Source organism: Perissodus microlepis, chromosome 15 (genome assembly GCF_051167445.1).
Source record: "Perissodus microlepis isolate ML-2025 ecotype Zambia chromosome 15, ASM5116744v1, whole genome shotgun sequence".
In the NCBI taxonomy this organism is placed as follows: domain Eukaryota; kingdom Metazoa; phylum Chordata; class Actinopteri; order Cichliformes; family Cichlidae; genus Perissodus; species Perissodus microlepis.
Genome location: NC_140475.1, coordinates 33,073,489 through 33,098,971, shown reverse-complemented (window position 1 = coordinate 33,098,971; position 25,483 = coordinate 33,073,489).

The window sequence follows — 25,483 nt, the reverse complement described above, 5'->3', positions numbered from 1 at the left end:
GTAGGATGTCACATTACATTGATCAACTTTTAGACTTTAACTGTATTTTGTGATGCTTTTCAGTAAAGCCACTTTTAGAAAAAACATCCATGATGACTGCTCACGTAATTTGCTTTGGCTGGAACTTCAGTGAACGTCTCATCAAGCAGAGTAATGTTAATGTACAGAATCAGGGGACAGTAGGGCCCGCGTGAAAACTATCTGTTGGGCACTCAAAGCAATGAGGCTGAGAGAAAGTTAATCAGAAGGCCTCTCCTTTGATGAAATGACCCCAAGTAAAGTTGTGGAGAAGCTCAATATGTTTCCTCTGCAGCAGGCTGCAGTCCACCAACCACCTAGAACCAATCTGAGGCTTATGACGGTAGCAGGGGAGAAGATACATTAGGCCTCCCTCCAATGGGTAATGAATGGAACTAATAGGAATAGGCAATCCCAGTCCACACCACTAATATATGTAGAAAAATACTAGATGCAGGCTCTGTTATTTGCTCCTACAGCATACTGTGATGGCAGTTTTCAACACAAATGCTTCCCAAATATTTACAGAAAGCTAAAGTTAAGTAATTGATTAATGAACAGTAATGATTCTAGTCATGTAAACAGTGAAGGCTGGGAATGAGTGTTGGTGTGGTGGTGCTGTACTCAACACTTATTCCAAGTCAGTCTTTCTTACTTTAATTAATACTGGCAGTACTTTTGGTTCTTATCAGCCTAATGTCATAAGTCAGGTCTTCCGTATTCACAGCACAGGAGTTACTGTGAGGTCTATTCTTACTTTGATTAATAGTCAGTCATGGAGAAATCCTCTATACCTTCATAGTTTCCTTAACTGGCCTGGCAGCGGGCGATCGTGGCTCAAGAGTTGGGAGTTCGCCTTGTAATAGGAAGGTTGCCGGTTCGAGCCCCAGCTTGGACAGTCTCGGTCGTTGTGTCCTTGGGCAAGACACTTCACCCGTTGCCTACTGGTGGTGGTCAGAGGGCCCGGTGGTGCCAGTGTCCGCCCCAGGGTGGCTGTGGCTACAATGCAGCTTGCCACCACCTATGTGTGAATGGGTAGATGACTGTTTGTGTAAAGCGCTTTGGGATCCTTAGGGAAGTGCTATACAAATACAGGCCGTTTACCATTTTACAAGCGCCCTTCAAATGACAGTAATTATGTTACGTTTTGTGCTAGAGATAAAATTCAGATGGTTTCAGAAAAAAGAGACAACAAGGTTTACGAGAATGTTTGGTAGCATGAATCTAAAGGGTTCCTCGAAGATCAGAATTATTTTGTAATTTTACAACAAAAAATTACAAAACAAGTCCAGGTGGCCTGTATGAAAAGCAAAGGGTGAATGGAAAATATTTTTAGAAAAGGAGTTTGCATGTCCTCCATGTACTCCAGCTTTCTCCTACAGTCCAAAGACATGTGTGTTACACTAGGTGGTGATTCTAAATGACTGTGGATGTAATGTGAATAGATAGTTGTCCAGGGTTTACTTTGTCTCTACCCCCGTGACACCAGGATACCTCCACCCGCTTTGTCTCCCTGAATTAGATAAGTCACTTCAGCACCAGGTTCTGATGATTAATATTTCAATTCATTTCAATTCAATTTATTTATACAGCACCAAATCACAACAACAGTCGCTTCAAGGTGCTTTATATTTAAGGTAGACCCTATAATAATACATACAGAGAAAAACCCAAGAATCATATGACCCCCTATCAGCAAGCACTTTGTGGAGACAGTGGGAAGGAAAAACTCCCTTTTAACAGGAAGAAACCTCCAGCAGAACCAGGCTTAGGGAGGGGCGGCCATCTGCTGCGACTGGTTGGGGAGAGAGAAGGTAGAGAGGATAAAAGACATGCTGTGGAAGAGAGCCAGAGATTAATAATAAGTATGATTCAGTGCAGAGAGGTCTATTACCACATAGTGAGTGAGAAAGGTGACTGAAGAAGAAATACTCAGTGCATCATGGGAATCCCCCAGCAGCCTACACCTATTGCAGCATAACTAAGGGAGGATTTAGGGTCACCTGACCTAACCCTAACTATATTCTTTAGCAGAAAAGAAAGTTTGAAGCCTAATATTAAAAGTAGAGATAGAGATAGTTTCAAAGTTTATGTAAGTTAAAGACACAATGAATAAAAAAGGTGATTTTTATAAAAATGTACTTTATTACAGTATATCATGACTTAGCATATTAGCTGTTCCGATAGACGCTTAAGTAAAAACAGAAAATGCAGATGAGTCCAGCATCAGCTCCGTAGAGGGAAGTTGTTATTTCTGAATTTGATCAATTCAGTTGAGGCAAGAAAATGGATTTCACAACATCAAGTATTAATTATGCATGGTGGATCCATGTTTAAAAAATGTTCAGTCTCATCATTATTGCATTTAGGCCACATCATGTTGTGTGGTATCTTTCTCCAGTGTCAAGCTGCACTGCACTGCTGAAGCTGCCATTTGCTAGACAGTTTAATTCCAAATGTCCCATGGTAGCACGAGTGCACACTTTTTAAAAATGTATCCATTCAGCTGCACAGGATATGATATAAATTTGGCTCAAACATATCTGTGAGTGTTGCTGCTAAGATAAATTATTTTGTGTAAAATCATTGCAATCAACACCGGATAACCTTCAAGTATGTAATTAATCCCGGTCTGCTGAGGAATGCGGTTGTGGAGCTGAACCCAGCCTCCGTTTTCCCTGGAGAGTGTGGGGTTTGTGGGTGTATAAAATTATTTCCCTGCAGTGATCAATAAACTATCACATTACTATAGCTTAAATGAGCCCGTGGGACTGGACTTGACCAGAACAAGCGAGCTAAATCATTCTTTATTAGATTTAGCCTGAATGTGATGTTTCATATTTGTAAAACTTTTCATAAGCAATATTATTTAAATTACATTAAAGTGTTCTACCGTATTTTAAAACATGATTTGATTTACCCCGACATGTTATTAGGTCCCGCTGGAAAACCTTTTCTACCTTGTGCAACGATTCAAAATAAGACTTGCACAGATGAATATTCGCTTAGTGTGGAACTCAGTGGCATAAAATACGAGCTTACTTATGAGACATGTTTTCCTGGGGCCTTGGCTGCATGTCAGAGTGATGTAACAGATCTGTGTGTCATGCAACACAATATCAACTATTTATGAAGGCTCATAAAAGGGAATGTAGAAGTGTCATTGATGGTTACTCTAACTCAGGCTTTGTAAAAAAATGTATTCAAGAAGCTCTTCTTATAATCAGTGTGTTAGCATGTGAGAACAGAGCACATCATCACATATAAATAGAAAAAAACAGGTTTTTAGCCTTTGACCAATATTACCTGCTGAAAAGATTTTGCATCATGTTTTATTCAAAATACATGGAATTCATACATATATCAATTTGCAGCAGATACCAATACCTGTGACATGATTACGTTTTTAATCACAATAAATGTGAGTCAAAATCTAGTACTTTGGTACTTTCCACAAGTACTTTACTTCATATAAGATCTCATATAAGTGATACAGTCTTAAGTATAAAGGAAGTACAGCTAATTGCTGTAGCTCTAAAGCAGCATTCAGTATTCCACGAGTTAAAAGGTAACAGTACTTGGTGTTCAGTAATTTGGCAGGTACAGTTTGCTCCATGATTCATTAGATCAGTGGTTCTTAACCTGGGTTCGATCGAACCCTAGGGGTTCGGTGAGTCGGTCTCGGGGGTTCGGCAGAGCCTCCACCGTGACATGCACAGCTCATTTTGTGCACCAGTAAAAAACAGATCTATGTCTTGAATTTGAAAAAAATCACATTTTATTTTTCAGTAAAGAGGGGTTCAGTGAATGCGCATATGAAACTGGTGGGGTTCGGTACCTCCAACAAGGTTAAGAACCACTGCATTAGATGAAACCACAATTTTTTTGAATGTAGATTTTGTGCACCACCTGCTGCCTCCATCAGCAGTCACATCATTTCTAAACACTATCTCTGCAGCATGTTTGACAGATAGTTTGGTATGTTTCTGATTCACTGTTACTTTTGTCTTCCTATCATCCTGGTTACAAGTTCATCAGTCCAAAAAGACTTGACAGACATGATTGTCAGAACTGTGCAGGCTCGTTTAGATCTTTTCTAGCAATGTCTATTCTCCCCTTCCTGTTGTTGCGTGCAACCAGAGGTTTGCACCAGTCCTCTGTATTTCTATTCTAGAAGGCTTCTCTTGATTGTAGACCATGACAATGACCTACCTTTTTCTTTAACAGTTCTTTATTTATCTAGATGTTGTGAACTTATTTTTCTTAACCATAGAAATAATTCTGTGATCATCCACTTTAATGGTTGTTGTAGTTTTTGGCCTTTTAGTGTTACTGAGCCGATAAGCATGTTCTTTTTCTACACGGTGGCACGGTGGTTAGCACTGTTGCCTCACAGCAAGAAGGTCCTGAGTTCAATTCCACCATCAGGCCAGGGTCTTTCTATGTGGAGTTTGCATGTTCTCCCTGTGTTGCATGGGTTCTCTCCGGTTACTCCGGCTTACTCCCACAGTCCAAAGATATGCATTTAGTGGGGTTAATTGGAAACAATACGATGCGAATAGTTGACTCTGTCTATGTGTTAGCCCTGTGACAGACTGGCGACCTCTCCAGGGTGTACCCTGCCTCTTGCCCTAAGACAGCTGGGATAGACTCCAGCACCCCCCACAACCCTGAAAAGGATCAAGGACGAATGGATGGATAATACCCCCCTTCACATCTCTTTGGACCTCATATGTAAAAGTAATAGTGAAAAGCTCTAAAATACCAACCCAACACTTTGAATCAACTTCGTGTTGTCTGCTTAATTTGTCATGAAATAGCAAGGTGACGATTAATGTCAAGCCACAGAAAAATGAGAATATTTATAAAAATGACTGTAATTAGCACATTTAAAAAACCCTTGAATTAAAATTAAAAGTCTTTACTTTAATCATATTGATTGTTGGATTAAAAATGCACTGTGGTAGTGTAGAGAGGACAAAAACTACAAATTGTGTCTTTATCCAGCAAATTACAGACCAAACTGTAAATCTTTATTCTGCAAGTGTTCCCTCGCTGGTAGAAACCACCACTGGTACAGTTTTACAGTTTCCAATGTTTGATCTGGTAACGCCCTGGTTGGAGCCCAGGTGTCATTCAAGCAAAATATTGACTTTTTTAAAATACATCCTGGGAGATACTGCCTCTCAAAAATTTGGGTGTTTTTTTAAGTTACACAATGTATGTCAAGAAAAGACTGTTTTAGCACTATATAGTCACACACTGGCTGTATATTTCTTTGTAATAAGAATGCAGCATTTCTACAGAGTACAGTGACAGATCAAATGATTATCCACTGATTATTTTTCAGCCTGTCATGATATTTCTAATGTTTATTGTGCAGCACTTTATGAGAAAATATAAATCAGAATCATCTGATTGCTTCATAGGTCCACCTACAAAAACATCCCTTTGTTTTTGTCTCTATAAACCCTCCACTTATGGACTGCTGCTGGCTGGAATACCCACATAAAAGTTGTGGCTTTTGGGATGACAGCACGGACCTCCACATATTACAGAGCACCGGGCAGAATCAGGTCTGCACACTTAGCCCCTTTAATACATTTCAAACCAATTGTAGATAATATTTTTGACATTAGATCCAAAGGTAAGTGAAGTGTCACATTGAAGTAATTTTTCTAACATTTGCTGAGGTGTCAGAGCAGCCGACATACTGAACCGCAAAAATGGAGGTGGGGGGTTCAATTTCAGCAAGTAGGCTCACAAACAAAACCTCATCAATCGAGAAAATGGCTTTTTACAGCCACTGCAAATAAAAGCTTTTTTATAAATTTTGCAAACAAGACAAGGATAATGTTGATAGTAAACATTTAGCTCCGTGTAAAAGGTTCTGGATTAGGTGGTGCAGTCAGAGTGTTAGTCTGATAAGTGTGGGTGTGTGTTATTCTTTTGAGGTTTTCCTGGAACATTTTGATAAAAGTCTTATCGTATTTCATACGCAACATTGCGATAAATAATTTAAATAAAGACCACATATTTGTAGTCATTTTTATAACATTGTAACATTGACATGTAATATTTAACATGTATTATACATTATTGAATAACCTTGAGAAATCAGTAGCAATTTTGCATTTGGCTTACTGTTATAAAAGCCAATTTCGTGCTGAATTTTTAATGTCATTCTTCTTCCTCTTGCTTTCACATTGGTTGGAAAAAATTCTTCACAGCATAAACCATGATTATATACATACATTACTGCGTAGTGCTTCTCCAAAGGTTCCAGGAGAACAAAAGTGCTAAAAAGAAATGCTTTTGCTTTTATTTTGTATTTATTTTTGCCAGTGGAATCTGCTTAGCAGAGGTCAGCTATGGACGTTTCTTCTTCCAAGAAACTCCTTCAAACCAATTAAAGCTGAGTAAAGCCTAAAAAAAGGAGCTTGTCAGTAAAACTTGGACAGCATCCTTAAGACCAGCAGCTGAGCCCTGAATAATGCAAGGCCGTGGCCTCCATCAAAAGCTGTTTTAATTGCGTGGTTTTTTTCCCTCCAATTTTCTTCTGGTTCACAGAAAAACAGCTACTCACAAACTCCTTTTGAAATACCTAGGGGGTAAAAATCAATTGCCTTCCACTTACAAGGCATTGTAAGGAGCGTATTCATGTGTTGTGGCCACACTGTGCTACTGTTATTAACATAAGCATATTTCTAGCACATGTGCTTGCTACTGTTTCTGCTTTAAGTGCAGACATACTGCTTGTACCTCACCGTCTCAAGATATAGGCCCCGTTCGCTCCGTGTCTACCATCTATTTGTCACCACAATCAAAGAACAGGAAGCCATGCCTGACAAGATGCCTCCTTTTCTTTGTTCACATCACCTTGCAGTGCCACAAAGCACTCACTTTCTGCTGACTGGTTACTTCTCTGAGCAGTGGTGGAAAGAGTAAAAGAGAAAAAAGGAGAGAAATAGACCTCTGGGAAGTTCATGTCTTCCCTCTGCTCCTTTAACTCTGAGGCTGCTGCCCTCCATTTCCTTGCACACACGGGGCGACTGAGCTCTATTGCTGGGGTAATTTGTGTCTGCCACAGCCATAGCCTTGGTTGTTCCCTTGATTGTGGTGCCAACCTCCTATGACTCATGCGTCTGCTGAAACAAGAAAACGAGACAACATAGAGAGAATTGTTAAAGATAGAAAAATGGTTTGGGGCAATAGAAAGCAACGTCAGTCACCAAGCATTTCAGTGTTTCTTTGTTTTGTTTTGTTTCTACAGATACTTATGGTCCCTCATAGGATGTTTGTATTGTTTATAGTGAAATGTCTCCATTAGGATGATGTGCAATAAAGTCTATTCAAAATATGAATGAATTGTCCTGATTTTGATCTAGTGCCACCAGGACATCACATTTGTCACTTACTTTTTATTTTATTTTTTTCATGTTCACACATAAAAAAAAAATGGTTCAAAATTAATGGCTTTCTGACTTTTCCTTTAGATATTTCAGGGTTTTTTAAGTGAAATTTCTCAACAACAACATTAAAATGCACTTTTCATGCTGCTTATATATCAATGACCATCCAATGCAAGGACACCAGAACTGTGAGGGTATATTGTTGTATCTGGAACCAGGATAATTTGGGTCCTGTGGGTTGAATGTGGGATGATGTTTACTGGAATCTTGTTAATTTGGAGGCAAGTTCAGTCCTTTGGCCTCTTTGTCAAGAACCACATCTCCTGGGTCTAGGTATGGTTTGCCCCTCTGGGGCGAGGGTACCTGAACCCTCACCACACTCCCTGCCGGTGGCTGATGCCCTCAGACATCGGTGCGTTGGTGGTTCTTGGTGTCTGGGGCTGGGAGCTCATGTATGCAGCTCACTCCTGGTTGCAGCTTGGCGGGGCCTGGCGCCTGTGGCCCGACGGGGCTATGGCTCTCCACACTCCCTAGCAGATCGTTGCATGGAGAAACCTTTTGAATACAAGCATACTGATCCACACAGTTGTGCACACAGGTGTACACACATGTGTTCACAGACACAAACTACACCTCTCTTGGCTGCTACCTCAAACCACATTGTGCGCTGTCAATCTTGCGTGCTGCACAATAACATTTAATATCTAGTATCTACTGTTATCTACTGTTAGCTAGTTTATCGTGATGATGTTGTATTTATTACGTTGCTCTTTTTTGTTTGTTTTCTCTTCTGTTTTTTTCTTCTCTCGACAGGTGATCCAGGTGTTTTTTTGTTTATTTGTTTGTTTGCTTGCTTTGTTTTGCCACATTTGCTTTCTTTTTTTCTCTCCCCCTTCTATTTTGTCTTTTTTTCCCTCTCTTTCTTTCATTCATTCTTTCTCCCTGTCCTATCCCCCAGTAATGTCTGTCCCGTCTGTAACAACTGAAAATAAAATAAAATAAATACATAATTATGATAAATGTCAATCAAATGGGCCATGATGATCCACTTGGTAAAGTAAATCCGCTAGGCATCTTTTTTGGCCTTCAGACAACAATTCTGATGGCTAAAGATCCAAACGGGACAGGCTAAAAAAAAAAAAAAAAAGAAAAAAAAAGAACCACATGAAAGAGCCAAGCTTTCCCAACAAAATATTGCTTTTTTAAATTCTTTTTAATTCTAGCAACATGTTTAGAAAAAATGGTTTGTCCCAGGGAGGGGGCAACAAAAGGCCAAAAAGGTTGTGCAGCTGTTTTTGGTGGAATATCTCACAACTTATTATGTTAACTAGCAAAAAATTGGTTGTTCAGCTTGTGAATGAATTCCTTGGCAATTTAGGAAAAATGTTTCTTTACAAGAAGTTGGAAAAAATTGGGGGATTTTATCATCTACAATAAATAAAACAATTAAATGACTGAGTGAATGCTAGTTAAAAGGGCAAACTCCACCACTGAATGTGGAAATGACACATTTCTGCAGTAAAAAACACTGCATGGCCTCAGGAACACTGCTGAAAACTACTGTCAGTGAACACAGTTTGTTGCTGTTCCCAAAAAGTGAAAATATGCCAGAATAGAAGAAATAAAATAAAACACAGAAAGATCCAGAAATGCAACAACACTCTCTGCCATTACACAGCACCCCAACTTTTTTTGGAAAGGGGTGTGAAATTAACTAATGATATCAGTGGCAATTAGTGGTAACATTAGCTAAACTAAGAGACCAACTATTATAATAATTATGCTTGCAAAACCTCAATTATTGTGAGCCCGTTAGCGTTTTGCTGAAAGTTTTGTTTTTCATAAGCTTTCAGAGACATACAAGCACATTATTAAATGGGAAGAGGGAGCATTGCCCATTCAAATCAGCTGAATTGCATGAGTGTCGGGTAGGGCAGTAGATTAAAAAACAAAACATCCATGTATTCTTGACAGAAAGAAGGCATGCACATAGAGATATGAACCCGGTATAAAGAATATCTGCATTCCAGAAATGCACCAGTATGCACTTTTCTGAGCAAACCGTTACTTGACATGTGAAAATGGGAACCGTGAAAATACAAATCAGTATAATGCAAACACTTATGAAGAAAATAATGATCCAAACAGTAAAGAGAGATCCCCACTGAGACGAGAATTACAACTCAGTATCACAAGTAGGCACTGATATAGCTCTCGCTTTCCACTATTACAGCTCTCACCTCACAATAGGAGAAACACTTGAAATATAAATTGACTCCAGCAGTGTTCCCTTTATTTAGCCAACAGCAATAATGTCTGAGTTACAAGGGATTTAATAGTTTATTGAGCTTTGCAATCTTCTCATTAAATGTGACAATGGGAGCAAAGCTGAGGGGAAACTCGGCAAACACAAAAATATGAGTAAAAGTAATACATTTTAGAGTTACACAGCACTTTTTCTCAACAGTCACGAAGATAAGACTGTGACAAATAGCAGCCGTGATGGCATATTATAAAACTAATAAGAACGAAAGCAGTTTTTTTTAAAAAGGGCTGTGTTTTGTTTGTTCGTTTGAGTTGCTCGTCAACACCCACCTTGTCAAAGGCATAAAATTGAATGTATTTCCCAAAGTAACAGCAGACAAGTATTAAAAAAGATGCCTTTTTTTAAAGCAAAATCTTTATTCGGCAACATAGTTTCTGACGCCGCTCGAAAACAAGAAGAAAAGGATGATAGAAAAGTGAAATGCTTTTTCACAGGTGATGCACGTGGATCTGTACGTGTCAGTGCATTCACATGAGCAACGTGTCAGTCAAGGTTAAGAAATATGACTCAGCCTGTTGTTAAATCAAATGTAAAATCCTTTCCATTAAGAACAGCACAAGTACTGAATGTGGCAAAAGAAACCTACCTTACAGATACACATTATGGTCTGACCCTAAAATCCGTCTTCCTGCTACAGTAGTTTTTTGGTTTTTTTACTGTAGTACTTATTACACACAGTTTATACATTTTTTTATTCTTTAATTGCTAAAATATTCCATGCAGGCTCCTTTTTCCCCTTTGATTTGCAGTCAAAGCTTTTTACTACATGATTACAAGTGAATCAGAGTCCATTTTGCTGTTTCTCTGGTAGGATTTTAAGCCTGAACTCCACCAGTCGCTGTGGCCAGCAGATAAAACATTACCGTTTCTTGTTTTGCTTACAACCATCCCAGAGGGCATGTGTGCCCCGCTGGTGGAAAATGTGGTGGTGATGTACTGCTAAGGCTGATTATTCACAGTCACACTTCACTGGCTCCCCTCACTAAGTGGGAGTGATCACACATCAATACCGCATCCTCCAGGTTGTCAATACGCTCCTCTTCTCCAGCAGCTTGTGCCTCGAGTGAAAGAAGTTTAAACTATTTCAACATGAAGGGATAGATTAATTCATTAATCAGCTGATTGAGAGACTCTGCTTTGGTATAAATCACAAATCAGCGTTTCACCAGAGTACCACAGCTTCCTAAATGAGATATTGGATCATATTTCCTCTGGATGGTTGAGACTTAGAACAATATGTCTAATTTTCTTGAGGTCATATCGCAGGCAGATTAATTTTTCATATTAAAATGATCAAAAAATAATCAAAAGCATAATAATATCATGAGCAATTCAAGTGGGTCAAAACTGTGCTTAGAGTGGTCTTTTCTCAGCCGAAGAATTAGTGATCATTTCTCAACTTTGTGCTTATCTAGTTAGTTCATCAATCTCAGCATATATAGAGCATTAAAGTCTAATATTTTTTTCTTCTTTTGTTACTCAGCATTAATTTGCAACTAACAGTCGTTTGTGTGTAACTTGCGCCTATATACTCTGAATAACCATCATGTTGATTATAAGCATCCTTTATAAACGGTTTATATTAGCCTATTCAGGTTTTTTACTTGTCCATATTTTGGATGTATGACAATCATGGTGACAATGAGAGAAAAAAGATTATACCCCAACTCCAGTCACACTGGTATAGAGACGAGTCAGAGACCCCATGGCAACCATTTGTTGCTATGGAAAAATGTCTATTCCCCAAAAGGAATGGTTGGGAAAAAACTCCTTATTATTATTTTGGTTGTAGTTTCAATGGAGATAATGACTAGCCACTAAACACTGCCCAGCTAACTCTGAGCTGCAGAGAAACTGAAAATTGTGACACAAAAGTGAAACACGATGCTCTTATTTTGAAAGCGAACTTTCTCCATTTCTGGTTTGCTTTGCAGTTTTTCAGGTTGGCTAGTAGTTAGCAAATATTTGCTTACAAGCATAAAAACCTGCATGCAACCATGGCAATCTACTTGCAGCCATATCAATCACTTGAAGGTACTAATAGAGTACTAATAGAGGAAAATACTTTTGTGTATATTCAGAGGGTACTGTAGGGAGAAGCAAAACATTTTCTCACGCTGGAAGACTTGTTATTTAAAATAACTTCCCATTGTTGTGAAGAAGCTTAGATGTACAAACTCATATCTCTTTGCAAGTTTTCAACACATCCAGGATTAAGGTAAGAGCTGCAGGCACTGACACCAGGTGCTATTTCAGGACTGACGGTGAGAAAAAACAAGAAGCTGTCTGTAGGTATTTCAAAAATACATCAAGCGTGATTAAGTCATTTTACATATGTGACTGCAGTTCACTAGCTGGGCCCACAACCTCATTTTAGGTTTGACTGCGTTTCAGTGGGTAACGGTGAATGCTTGAACATGAACTGAGCTGCGGTTTGGGGAAGGCCTCGAAGGGGACTGGCGACGGCTCCCGGGCCTGGCAGATGCCCGCGTACTAAATAGGAGTGAAGAAGTTAAAGAATTGAGAACAAGGAGGGAGGGAGGGTGGGGCACGTAAACGAGAATCAACAGCTTGCAGAACGGGGGGAACCTATATAGATGACAACAGGAAGGAGCGTGTTTGGAGGCGTGGTCCTGCTCCTGAAATTCTGATACATAATCTCCAATAAAAGATTTAACAGTGAAACTGTCCAGAGTGTCGAGTATTTGATGATGAATAATTACATTTACCGTAATAAAGTAAATGTAACTCACAAGACTCGTGGTCTTGGTACCTGTTGGAGCATTGACAGGTAATGTGGCTTGCTGTGCAGTTAAATGTGGATGGATTGGTCATGCCTCCTACTGGAGCTGTATTAAATATGTAACAGTTGGGGAAAAAATATTACCAACATAATATGGGGGGAAAAGGTAGGTTGTGCAACATTTTGACGTCCACATCTACAACTATGAACATCAAGGTACAGAAAAACAAGGCCAGACTTTCAGAGTTGATACTGAAATCCAAACTCAATGGACATAAGTAGAAAAGAAAATGTATGGTGGTGCATATGCAAACACATTTTAGTGTTCTGACATTTTGCTATACACAGTTACAATAAAAATAAAGAAATGACCGTCACCGTTGTGGAGATAATACCCCAAATTTATATAAAACAGTTGGTCCCTCATCTCGCCATCTCACACTGCTAAGCCTAATGACAGACTTTGTTTCCCTAAATAATTCAAGCTTTCATTATCAAGTAATAACTCATTATGTGTTAAAAGGAATAATTTTCCCAGTGTAGGTCCAGATTTGACCCAACGTGACACCAAAGCGCCTACATTAGATCACCCTCAGGTATTAGTGTAATGATGTTGTTTGTGGAGAGATGGAAAAGGAGCTGGTCTCTGCTGTTGAGTAACCCGCAGAAGACGCAGATGAGAACAAACTTGTGGTGACACAAACACATTCAGTACAAGGTAAACTGAGGATAATGTTCACATCATGCCAAAGCAGCGTGGACAGCCATTAATGGTGTTTGCTTGTTGTATGAGTTTTTCATCCAGTGTATTCAATGTCCTCAACTGCTGCAAAAACTATTGTGTGTGTTCGTGCCCTTTGACTGTCCTCACATGGAAAAATGGGGAACATTTTATTCTCTTATATTTCTTCCAAAAGAGAAATTCAGAGTTTTTGCACATTTCTTTCATTTCCCACATCTACCCACATTTTTACCTTCTGCAATTTCAAACTAACAGTTTTATCCTCTTTTTTGCATCATTTTAAGACCTTTTATGCAAGACTTCGGGGGTTACATTTGAAAGTATGAGTCAGGTAATGCTGGCATAAAAGGGACCTCTTCAGCTGCACAGGACAGATTCAGCCCTGGTTCGTGAATCTAAAATTGAACAGTTACGTTTCTATCAAAAGAAAAAAAGGAACCAGAGAAGGTTGTTTGATTTGGCAGTAGTCGGACCTGAAAATAATATTTTTACGTTTTACATAATCTTGCACATACTTATCTTGGAGCATTAGCCACGCTGGGGCTCATTTAAGTTCACAAAAACTGGTGGAAATGCTGGCTGAATTTTCCCCCGATTCTACGGGCACAACCGGCTCAAGAACCAGAATTTGTCTGGTGGGAAAGCAGTTAAAACTGTGAAGATTTGTGCTGTGTGTGTTTGCAGTAACATGCAATGAGGGTGTAAGTAGTGGTGTATTTTGGGAGCAGAAGAAAAGAATTTATTTTCTTATCAGAAAATGCAAGGTTCACAGTGGGTCGAAGCAGGTTGAGCTGAAAATTTGAAACCTCTTCTTACATGAAACAAAATACCAGAAAACCGGTGTGAACTTTTGGTTGCCTGGTGACCTGTGAAGCTGACAGGTAGTGGACGACACCTGTATAGTTGGGTCACTCTGGTTTGGCATTGTCAGAGTGCATTACCTGGTGTGACTTTTGGGCCTTTAAAATATTCCTGAATACATTATTTAGGCATGAAAATATTTAAACAATAAAAGCTCTGCAGAGGAGGAAAAGGGGACTGAAATATAAAGATTAACTTGCATGGTCCATTTTGGTGTTTCACGAGTTGTTTCTAACCTTCGCTTTGATTTGATTGAATTGTTAATAATAGTTAATAATTAAAGTTGGGGGGGGGGGCTCTGCCTCATTATTTCAGGCAGAGGGGCTCACCACTGCTCAGAGCACCAAAATGGTAAGAGAAAGCCTTTTTCTCCGGCTGTAACTTCAGCCCCCTAAAACTTTGCTGCAGATGATCTCATTAGTGTCTTGGCAACTCGTGGGACAAATTGTCCAGATAAGTCGATCCCCAATGCCGAGGAGAGGTACCATGAAGCATTGCCAGACATTTTAAAAGGCTCCCGTCTCATTCGGGTGAGTGCCTCGACAAATAGGGAGGAGAGGAACGACAGGGGAAAGAGATGGAGGTGAAGACAGAGGTGGCTAAGGAGGGGGAATCAGTCGGGCGGAATGGAAGCCCTGTCGAAGGTTAATGAGCAGAAAGATAATGTTTTAGCTCCAAATACGACCCTGTCACCATCTGGAACTCTGGCAAGAAGAACTGTGAAAAGAGTGGGGTGTCAAGATAGTGATTTGTATGAAATGAATGCATGCGTGGTTGGCAGTAAACATGCACCTGTGGTTTTATTTTTATGCCTGTTCCCTTTACATTTAAGGCATCTCACTGACGGTCCTGTCCTTACTTAAAATGCAAAAACACATCTGTGTGTGCAGCTGCTTCGAAAATGTGGGTGCAAACTGCATTATTATTATTATGTTTTGTTTGAGTTGCAAGTTTTTATAGAAGCTTGCTTATAAATAGGCTACATTTCAGGTTTACAGAAAAGTGACAAAAAGCACTTTTCAAGGGTTTTCACAATCAGAAGCCAAAATACTTTATTAATCCCAGAGGAAATTAATCTAGCAATAAAAATAACACTAATATATAATTATCCCTCATTTTATGCTATATACATATTTTACTCAATGTATTTTTTCTGATACTGGTGTATTTTCACCAGAATGCACAACTAGGCTTGTACAGTAGACAACAAGAATGCAACATGCCTGCCATATTTTGTTTTCATTGCACGTGCTGTAGCAAACACAGTTGGACACGATGTTCGCAAACATTTATTCTGCTGTTGTCCTTTGTCTTATGCTGCTAATTTGTACTTTCAGGACTTTCATTAGCTTTGTTCAGTCAGAAACTGAGGCTGTGCAGCTGCGACACAAATCTCAACTATGTCTGGTTCATCATGCAGATGGACCGGAGAATAAATTGTGTGAAAAATAAAACTATAAAATGCAGACAGCAGAGAAAAAAATGTTTGTTGTGATGCTGCAAATCAACTCAAAATTTAAGCGATAACAATTGTTGGGTAGTAAAAGGATAAGTGCTCCAACTGAGAAAAAGCTCCTCAGTGATACAGTAAGTAAGGATGTGTAGTAGCAGGTGGCTGTGAGGTATGTCTATAATGTTTGGTAGGATTAAAGTCTAAATGTTTTGTATACTTTGTTACATTGTACCACTATATACCTATGCTACAGTACTGTTTGCCTTCTGTTTATGCTGCTGGCAAACTCATAGACTTAATCATATTGAGAAAAGCAAAAAAATTGAGGGCTTTCATAAGGTGTTATTTGTGCTATAAACAGATCATGTAGCCTATTGCTAGTTTGTTGCCAGGCAACCTGAAGTATCATTGTATATCATAGTTTTATAGATATATATTATATGTGATTTTGAAAAATTATGTTTTTAAACAGTACCATAGGTGCATAAATGCTAAAAGCAGATCATTTTAGCCCATTGTTAGATGACTGCTATGCAACACGACAACATAAAAAAATCTGATGTAGATGAAAACCTTCAGGGGCCAAAGATTTGGCTAAGTTTGTATGCTCTATTCCTGATTGTACAGCAGGAAGTGGTGGTCACAGAAGCACACACGCACACACAGTCAGAGATTTTGTGTACAGTAAGATTCTTCAAACTAACTATTCAACTCAAAATATAACTTTAAATTGTAAATTAATTCCAGACAGAGTAAAATCTGATGGGTACTGTAAAAGCTTCTAGTAAGATCAAAGTCCTAAAACAAAGCATTTTAGTTAATTGGAGGTGGTCACAACTTTTTTCATCTTTCATCCACATTACATCTGTCATTTTTTTTAATCAAACTTTCACCATTTCTTGGCACCTACACAAAAAGCTCATGAACTCCAACAATAGTAAGCTTCCACTCCATTCCCCCATCATGTCTCCAGGCCTTCTTAAAGCCTTCATTCTCTGCGATCAACGTTTTAATTACAGCTGCCTTGTTGTCTGGTACGCCTCGTTTTGCTCAGCAGCTCCATGTGAATTATATTTAATGTTCCTACGCTGCATCTCATTTGCTATTAGTGTTTTTATTCTTGCCGTTCTCTTGTTAAGAGTTTAACCTTTTACCTAAGTGTTTTGTTGTCCTCTCTCTATAAAGCTCAATTAAGGATTTATTGAACTCCACTTAATGCTTCCATACGCTCACTTAATTCGGTGTGTTGTTATTGTTTATTGCTGTTGATTAATGCGTTTTCTAAAAGCTGAATAGGACATCTAATCTAAAATCTGCTGCCTGATTTGTTTGCATTTTTGTTGAGCGAAACATTTATTATTTTTGACTCCTTTTTATCAGATTACTGTTAAGCCAAAGAATTATGTATTAGTGAAAACATCCTAAGGTTTCTGCTCCATCTGTAGCTGCATGCCATCAGTTCAGACCTTTACAGTGATATATATATAGTTACTTAAAGACAGTGTATATGAAATGAAAGAAAATGTGAGCTTATGTGGGGAGTTGCTGGGTTTCCTCAGGGGCACTTTCTGACAGAAAAGAGTGAAAAGTGCCAGGTTAATCAATAGTGTTTGTTCTTTAACACATTTTGATCACCTTGGAGAATAACCAGTAGGTATAAGAAACTATGCATAAGAAGACTAAACAATTGATGTGTGTGTGAGCAGCAATTTTAGCAAACCAATTTTCTATCCACAGAGCAACAAGCTTCCAACTTCATAAAACACTGATCCTCCAGAGACAGAGCAGAGGAGAGGTGGAGGCCGACAGCAGAAGGAATAACAGAAGGAATTGATCGCGTGTCCGGGAGGAGGTTGGGTGTATGGAAACATGACAGAAAATGAGAAGATGGAAAATTGGGCAATCAAACACATACGCACAACCAGAAAGCAGACAATTTCAGAGGGTTGTACAGACGTCTAATCGATTTGATTCACCTCACATACACACACACACACACCATGGGAATGACAGCAGGGTACATTATGAATACTGTAATCGAAGGAAACATCTCAGATGGCTCGAGCATGTTAATATTGAATAATCACTCCCTCATTTCTCTCTTTGCTGCTCTCTCCCGACTCTCCCTCTCTCCAACTCCCAGATTTATCGACGGAATGAAAATCAAGGCTGCTAAAAGAACAAATTAGAGGGTTGGGGAAGGAACACATCCCCTGCGGGCGAGGGGACTTCAATTACAATGCAGAGTTGTGTTTGGCAAAAAGCAAAATAAATAAATAATCATAATTCAAAAAAATATACAATAAAAGTTGTCTGGTGGATTTGCCGCTCGCCTCTCCCCAAGAATCAATTTGTCATATTCAGGGACGTACGTATATGAGAAGCAATCTATTTCACACTCTGAAAGAATTACTCATTTCCAATTTTCCTTGTTGACATTTGAGCCGCAGGGGTGGGGGCACTGTTTGTTTTCTTGGATGTATGTGTGTGTGTGTGTGTGTGTGTGTGTGTGTGTGTGTGTGTGTGTGTGTGTGTGTGTGTGTGTGTGTGTGTCAGCAGGGAGGTTGGTGTGTGACTATTGCCCCACAGTGTTTCTTCCCCCTACTTACTCCCTCTGAGATATCCCATCATTTCTTCTACAACACATTTCGTCTTTCCCTTTCTTTGTCCACTGTAATCCACTACACAGCAGCATCAGTGTGGTTTGGCTCCAGTGCAGACGATGCAAAACAATCAAAAGCCATGACAGAACCTCAGCTTTGCACCAACTTCAAACTAGGGCTTCAACTTTAAGATTTAACTTGATCTAGTTTTGTTGGGTTTTTTGCAAGTGGCCTTTTTTCTTAAGGGCTGATATTTAAAATTTTAAAAGAAAAGAACAGGAATGTATGCATGTGTGCATTGCCAAAATATTCTTCTTTTCCAGTCAGAGTGAGAAATGTGTTTTCATTCTCACTTCAGACCCAACAAATCACATGAAAATAAGAAGGTAAATTCATACACTGGCCAGACTCAGCTGGTATTTTTCATTTGTTTTTCACTTGCCGTTACAGTCTTTTTGCTAACTTTATAACGAGACTGAACTGTATCTTCAGTTTTGAGTCATGTTAACTGTCTTTCAATTCAATTCTGTTCTATTTTATTTAAACAATACCAAATCAAAACAGCAATCACCTCAAGGCACTTTATATTTAAGGTAGACCCTGCAATAATACATACAGAGAAAAACCCAACAATCATATGACCCCCTATCAGCAAGCACTTTGGCGACAGTGGGAAGGAAAAACTCCCTTTTAACAGGAAGAAACCTCCAGCAGAACCAGGCTCAGGGAGGGGCGGGGCCATCTGCTGCAACCGGTTGGGGCGAGAGAAGGAAGATGGGATAAAAGACATGCTGTGGAAGAGAGAACGAGATTAATAACAAGTAGGATTCAGTGCAGAGAGGTCTAATTACACATAGTGAGTGAGAATGGTGACTGAAGAAGAAATACTCAATGCATCATGGGAATCTCCCAGCAGCCTACACCAATTGTAGCATAACTAAGGCAGGATTCAGGGTCACCTGGTCCAGCCCTAACTATATGCTTTAGCAAAAAGGAAAGTTGGAAGCCAAATCTTAAAAGTAGAGATAGTGTCTGTCTCCTGAATCCAAACTGGAAGTTGGTGCTATAGAAGAGGGGCCTGAAAACTGAAGGCTCTGCCTCCCATTCTACTTTTAAATACTCTAGGAACAACAAGTAAGCCTGCAGAAGAGAGGCTGTCACTCTGTACCGTACTGTCCTCTCCGCTGACATCATTTTTATTCAGCATTTGCTAAGAACAGTTACTATTTGCCCGTGCGGTTCAGAGGGGTGATCGAGAAGGATTATTTGTGCGACAGTCTGTATGGCTGCACTGATCCATGTTGCCATTACTGTTGCTGTGGCACGGGGGGAGTTGGTGGGGTGACATCCCTATTTTTAATTCCAAGTGGCTTGGTTGCAGAACAGCAATTATCGAGCGCAACACCAAATGTATTTTTGAATGCAGAAAAATGTGACAAGTGGGAGGTTAGTCAGAGAAAACGCTGTAAAGCAGCAAACGCTGATTTACATCGAAAATGTGACTTGATATAATTACACTGATGCGATCAAGAAAACAACTTGAGTCCCTGGCATGCTCAGAAAAATCAATTAAGTGACACGGATTTCTCGGATATCCCTCTATATTGCCGCGTGTACTCTTCTTCTAAACTGACTGTCTGCCTCTCCCTCGCCCTCATACGCGCTCTCCCTTCCTCCATCTGCTTGGCTGCACCGCCAACTGGGGTCAATTAATCATCAAATACTATTTGCATATTTACAGTGGGGCTAAGCTAAGCTGATTACTGCTAGTCCAATAGCCGCTGATTCAACAGGGCTTATGCTGCGACATAATGTGATGAGGATTTCGGGGGGGAAACGGCTTTAGAGCGATCTGATTGGATCTCGTCCACGAAAGCCTAAATAACAGAGGAGCGCAACATCGGTGACCTTCACAAAGCACCTCTCTGTCATCTAAAACACCCACAGACATTGACATTCTTTTGCCTGGCCTTTGTGACGATGGCTTTTTACATGAAGGAACATACAATAATAGAACAGTTACTCCCTGGAAAAAGCCAATTTTGTTACTCTACTATGTGCATTACTCCACAATATCACCTGAACCGACATCAGGCTCCAACTGTACCGTCAAACGTCCAGCACGAACTCGCAATCGCATCACGGACTGAGGTGGGGTGTAATCGTCATAGAAGTCGGGGGGGGGACTACTTACTGACGCAAAACAGTGTTGCTACTGCTTGCACTGCAGCTGCTCATTACAGTAATTGGCGGTGCATCAAGCTGTTGCTATGTTGGTATTCTCTCTCTCTCTAATTGGATCTGTTCAGGTCACACATATTTTGGATGACGATTAACGATCCTCAGGTCTGTTTCAGACAAACTCGCGTCCCTTGGTTTGGAAAAGGGGCCTCAGTGCAAGAGGCTTTTGCAAAAAAAAAACAAAAAAAAAACAAAAAACGCTGCACAGCCATTGGATAAAAACGTTGAATGTGACATCAATCCTGCTGCAGTGCGCTCAGACACACACAAGCGTATCACAGCAGTCCTATTAGTGCATTACTTTTTAGGGTAAAGTTGAATTTGTGATCATCAAGACAAGAGATTATCTCCACCACCAGGTGACCTTAATTGACCCTTTTCATATTAACCAAGAAATTTTTTGGCAATTTATACTGTCGTCCCACCTCACGTTTTCAGTTTCTCTACGTCCTTTGTGATCGTCTGCCCCACCCTCATTGTTCTCGCCTTATTGTCTTCACCTGTGTCTCACTATGTAATCAATCCACTGTGTATTTTTTGTCCTATCTTTTCCTTTGTTAAGGCATCTGTTTATGCTCCCACTTTCCCTTGTTCCAGCTTCTTGTGCTTCATTGTTGTCCCCAATTTCTCCCTTCTGCCCCAAACTCACTCTGTGTTTTCTGGATTTGCTTTCTGGTCAATAAAGATGTTTTGTTATCCACCTCTCCTGCTTGTCTGTCCTGCCTGCCTCGGTTGTTTGAAATGGACACGTTAAATTTTACAGGATTTATAAATGACCTCTCCTGTTGTTATCCTCTTGACACATAAATACACTTTATTTAGTTACAATTCAAACATTATTAGAGATACCGAATATTTTCCAGCTGCACACTTGACCATTTTTGAAAATCCCATCTCTGGTAGTACTGCACTCCATGAACCTTGTGTAGCTTTTCTCATCTCCGTTTCATCTCTCCCTACCCTGTGTCTTTACTCACCTCTACCCCTCAAATCACCTCTTCCTTTTCTAATTTCTCTCACACTCCTCGACACTCTTTTCCTGCTTTATAAAATGGGGCGGGGGGTGGGTGGGTGGTATTACGCTGGGATTAGGTCTCAGCCGGCTTTAATTCCACCTCCTGAAATGAGATCCATGCCGTAGCCAAAGAGAAGGCTGCTTACTGCCCTCACAAACACACACACACAAACCAAGAATCTCTCCCGTATGAATATGAATATGTTTTAGATCCAACAGCGAGTATAAAGAACCGAAGAAATTTTGATTTTTTTCTTTCAAATTTAGGCTCGACTCATATTTTTCTTGTAATATAATTTCCCCACATATTCCTGTTTGTATTGTTCTCCCCCAATGACAGCTGGGATAAGCTGATTCAAATCAGTTTGTAAATTAAAATAACATCACCTACATTGGAAACACCATGAAAGACTGATATGTTGAAAATAACTTCATTGCTTTTGACATAGAAATTTGTAAATAATTGGGCGCTATAATAAATGCATGCATGTGCGTGCACGTGTGTGTGTGTGAGAGAGAGAGAGAGACAGAAGGTGGGCAGACAACTCACAGAGCTATCATGTGGAAACATGTGGAGTTTTACTGCCCCCTAGCGACAACATATAGAAACAGGGCATGCAAAATAAGGAGCGGCAATGTGTGTGTGAATGAGTGTTGAAGATGCAGAACAGAATTACAGATCGTGATCCTGCACTGATTGTTAATTTTCTTTATATAACTGAAAAAGGTAAAAGAGCCGCTGTATGGGTGGACGTGAGCGCCCATACAGCATCAGAGAGATGATAGACAATGAAAATGATTTGTAAAGTGTATTATGTTCTCCACCCTTGTTAGCTCCTTCCCTGCCAGCTTTCTTTCTTTTTGTGCAGCTGCTATAAATAGTTTCTGACCAAGAGGAAAAAATAAGAGTGGTAGAACAAGACAGGTTGAGCCCCAAATGGCTAAATTTTTCCCTTTTTTTGTTAATGGAACAAGAAAAGGAAATACAAAAATGTGATGTGAGACCATGCAAATATATACTCTTTATTTTTTGACTGAGCACATGAACAGGGATGCCATGTAGACTTTACACTTAAGGGATTAACTCAGATGAGGCTGAGCTGCATATACACTCACACAATAATTCAGCCATTTCTTCAGTTCATTCATTCATTTATTCTTTTACACTGGTTATTTGTATTTACTGTTGTGTGAAATTCATTCATCAGCTCTACTCACACTTGTTAACTAAATGAGAGCAGGTGCAAATGTTTTGCAGGGGCTTATGGTAAGGTGAAGGGGGGGGGGGTCAAAAAATTCCAAGTGAAGTGGCGAGGTGCCAAAAGAGGAGCTGAACTCATCTTTATGCAAATTTGGAGAGTCTGCAGCAATTACACAGATACAGTAGCGAGTGTCCACTTGACTGATGTGAGTCCATGGAACATTTCTGCCTGAGAACTCTAAGTTAAATCTAACATGTGTAACCTGACAGGATGCCTTTCTGCATAGCTGCAAAGACATTAGTGCATTAGAGCAATTAAATGAGGCAAGTTCTCTGATTCATGGGATTCGTGGTGGCTTAAAACCAAGTTGTGATGTAACTGCAAGTGTAACTGATAGTTTTGCCATTCTCTTTTTTTGGTCATTAAATGGTGCAAAGTAGTGTGTCAACATAATATATCAGTGAGTGGTAAAAGTAACCTTTGTTATGCATTCATGCTACATCATGAGCGTTTGCTGACTTATTTCACTAAATGCTAATTTATTTAGAACAATGTTAATTTAATGATGTCTCCTTTAAGGTGTGATGTGCTCAGGAGGTGTTTCCAGGTAATGTTTTTAAGCTGTTGGGTGTCACCAGTACAAACATGATCAAATACTTTATTTCAGATCAAATAAAAAATTAATGTTGATTAAAGACTAATGTGTATGCTCAGTAGTAAATTACTGACCTCACATGTAGGATCTTTTTAGGTACTGTTCGTTTTTCAACGCCACTACAAACACAAATTCCTTTTACATAAGCATGCAAGGCATCCGCTGTTGTGTTAACCTAACCCTTTCTTTCCATCGGGGATTTCTGCCATTTCTCAGTCCCTCCCTCTAGGTGGGACCGGGTGGCATGGTACCTGATTCAATGCTGAGGTTTGCAGGTCAAATATAAAGAGCAGCTACTGCTCTAGAGTGCCCATGATCTGCATATATGAATATGTCTGCAGTCCAGTTAGCCTCACACAGGCAAATAGGAGTTTCACTTTTTCCTTTTTTTCTTTCTTTCCTACTTTTTTTTTTTTGCAAATGTAAAAAAAAAGAATTAATTTGCAAATTATGCATGAATACCTGTCATTTCAAATGTAACTGAACTTGTTCAGCTTGATGAGCATCACTGAGAAGTAACATAGAAACTCTTTGATGTGCAAAATCTCATAAACATTTTCTATTCCAAGTCTCTCTAAGTTGTGCTGTCTTTACAGTGCAGTGGACGTAAATGTAATTTAACAAAAATTACATATAACAAGGATGGCAAAGTGTTGCAGTGTTTAGCACAGTCACTTCACAGCAGGAAGTCTCCTGGTTTGAACTTCCTGTGCCTGTTCTGGGTACTCAGAGTTGCTCTCGCAGTTCAAAGACAGTTAATTGGAGATTTTAAATTGGCTGTAGCTATATGAAAGCATTGGCTCTGATGGAGACTGGCAATTTAGCCCGCTTCTCACCTAAAGTCAGCTGGTAAGGTTCCAGTCCTGAATTGGATAAGTGGTTAAGAGGATGGATGCCTGCATACAAAAAACTTCAGCAATCAGTCATAGATAGACAATAATGCATCCAACCTACCAGCCTGTCACACATACTTGAACTCACTTGAAACTTAGTCTAAAGCTTCAAGCATCTGTAAAGTTACTACTGACACCAATCTAACTCTGCTGTAGGTGGATTTCCCTGCTGTTCCTACAGTGAAAATTTAATTTAAAGATCACAGTCCACAATAGGATTGGTTAGCTGTTATTTGCCCTTTTCGTACATTATTGAGATCAAACAGTATCAGAGATATTTTGGTGCACTGGTAGAATATTTAGACAGAAATGTTGAGTTTTGCCTTAACATTGGCCTCTGCTGGTTCACTTTAAAGATGCTTACAGGTGAGAGTTCTTTTCAGATATAACCCTATCAAAGCAGCTCTGAAGGCAAGCAGAAATTCAGCAAATCCTGTAGCTTATCACAGCTATTGTGTGGCTCCTTTTTTTTCTTTTAAACATCAGAATATTTGGGAAGAAACAGCAGCAACATTAAGCTGCTTTGTTCTTTCGTAAGACTGGATTTGGGAGGGTTGCTGTTGGATTTTCTATGAAAGCTATAAATTCCTTTCCTGTGGGATGTTAAATAACATTTTCATTAGAGCAGAGAGGACAAGAGGTGTGACTGGCATTTCTAAACTGTTGGAAACGGTGGGGCTTCTGTGACCAGAGTGCTCATGCTGTATTGAACTCCAGAAAAATGCATGGTCGTTCAGGCAGGTGCACCGCTTTTACAAAAGTGCTGTGTCTTGTATTCTACACATCTAAAACAACACCATACGTATTGATCCGGAACATGAAAGTTATACAGTCATCACCAGGGACTGAAAACAGAAGCCTTGAGCTAAGCTTTTTTTTTTATTTTTATTTTTTATCTATAATTATTTAAAAGTAGGCAGAGCCTTCAGTTTTCAGGCCCCTCTTTTACGGAACCAGCTTCCAGTTTGGATTCGGGAGACAGACACTATCTCTACTTTTAAGATTCGGCTTCAAACTTTCCTTTTTGCTAAAGCATATAGTTAGGGCTGGATCAGGTGACCCTGAATCCTCCCTTAGTTATGCTACAATAGGTGTAATCTGCTGAGAGATTCCCATGATGCATTGAGTACTTCTTCTTCAGTCACCATTCTCACTCACTATTATTAATCTCTGTGTCTCTTCTACAGCGTGTCTTCCTTTTCTCTCCCCAACCAGTTGCAGCAGATGGCCGCCCCTCCCTGGGCCTGATTCTGCTGGAGGTTTCTTCCTGTTAAAAGGGAGTTTTTCCTTCCCACTGTCTCCACAAAGTGCTTGCTCAT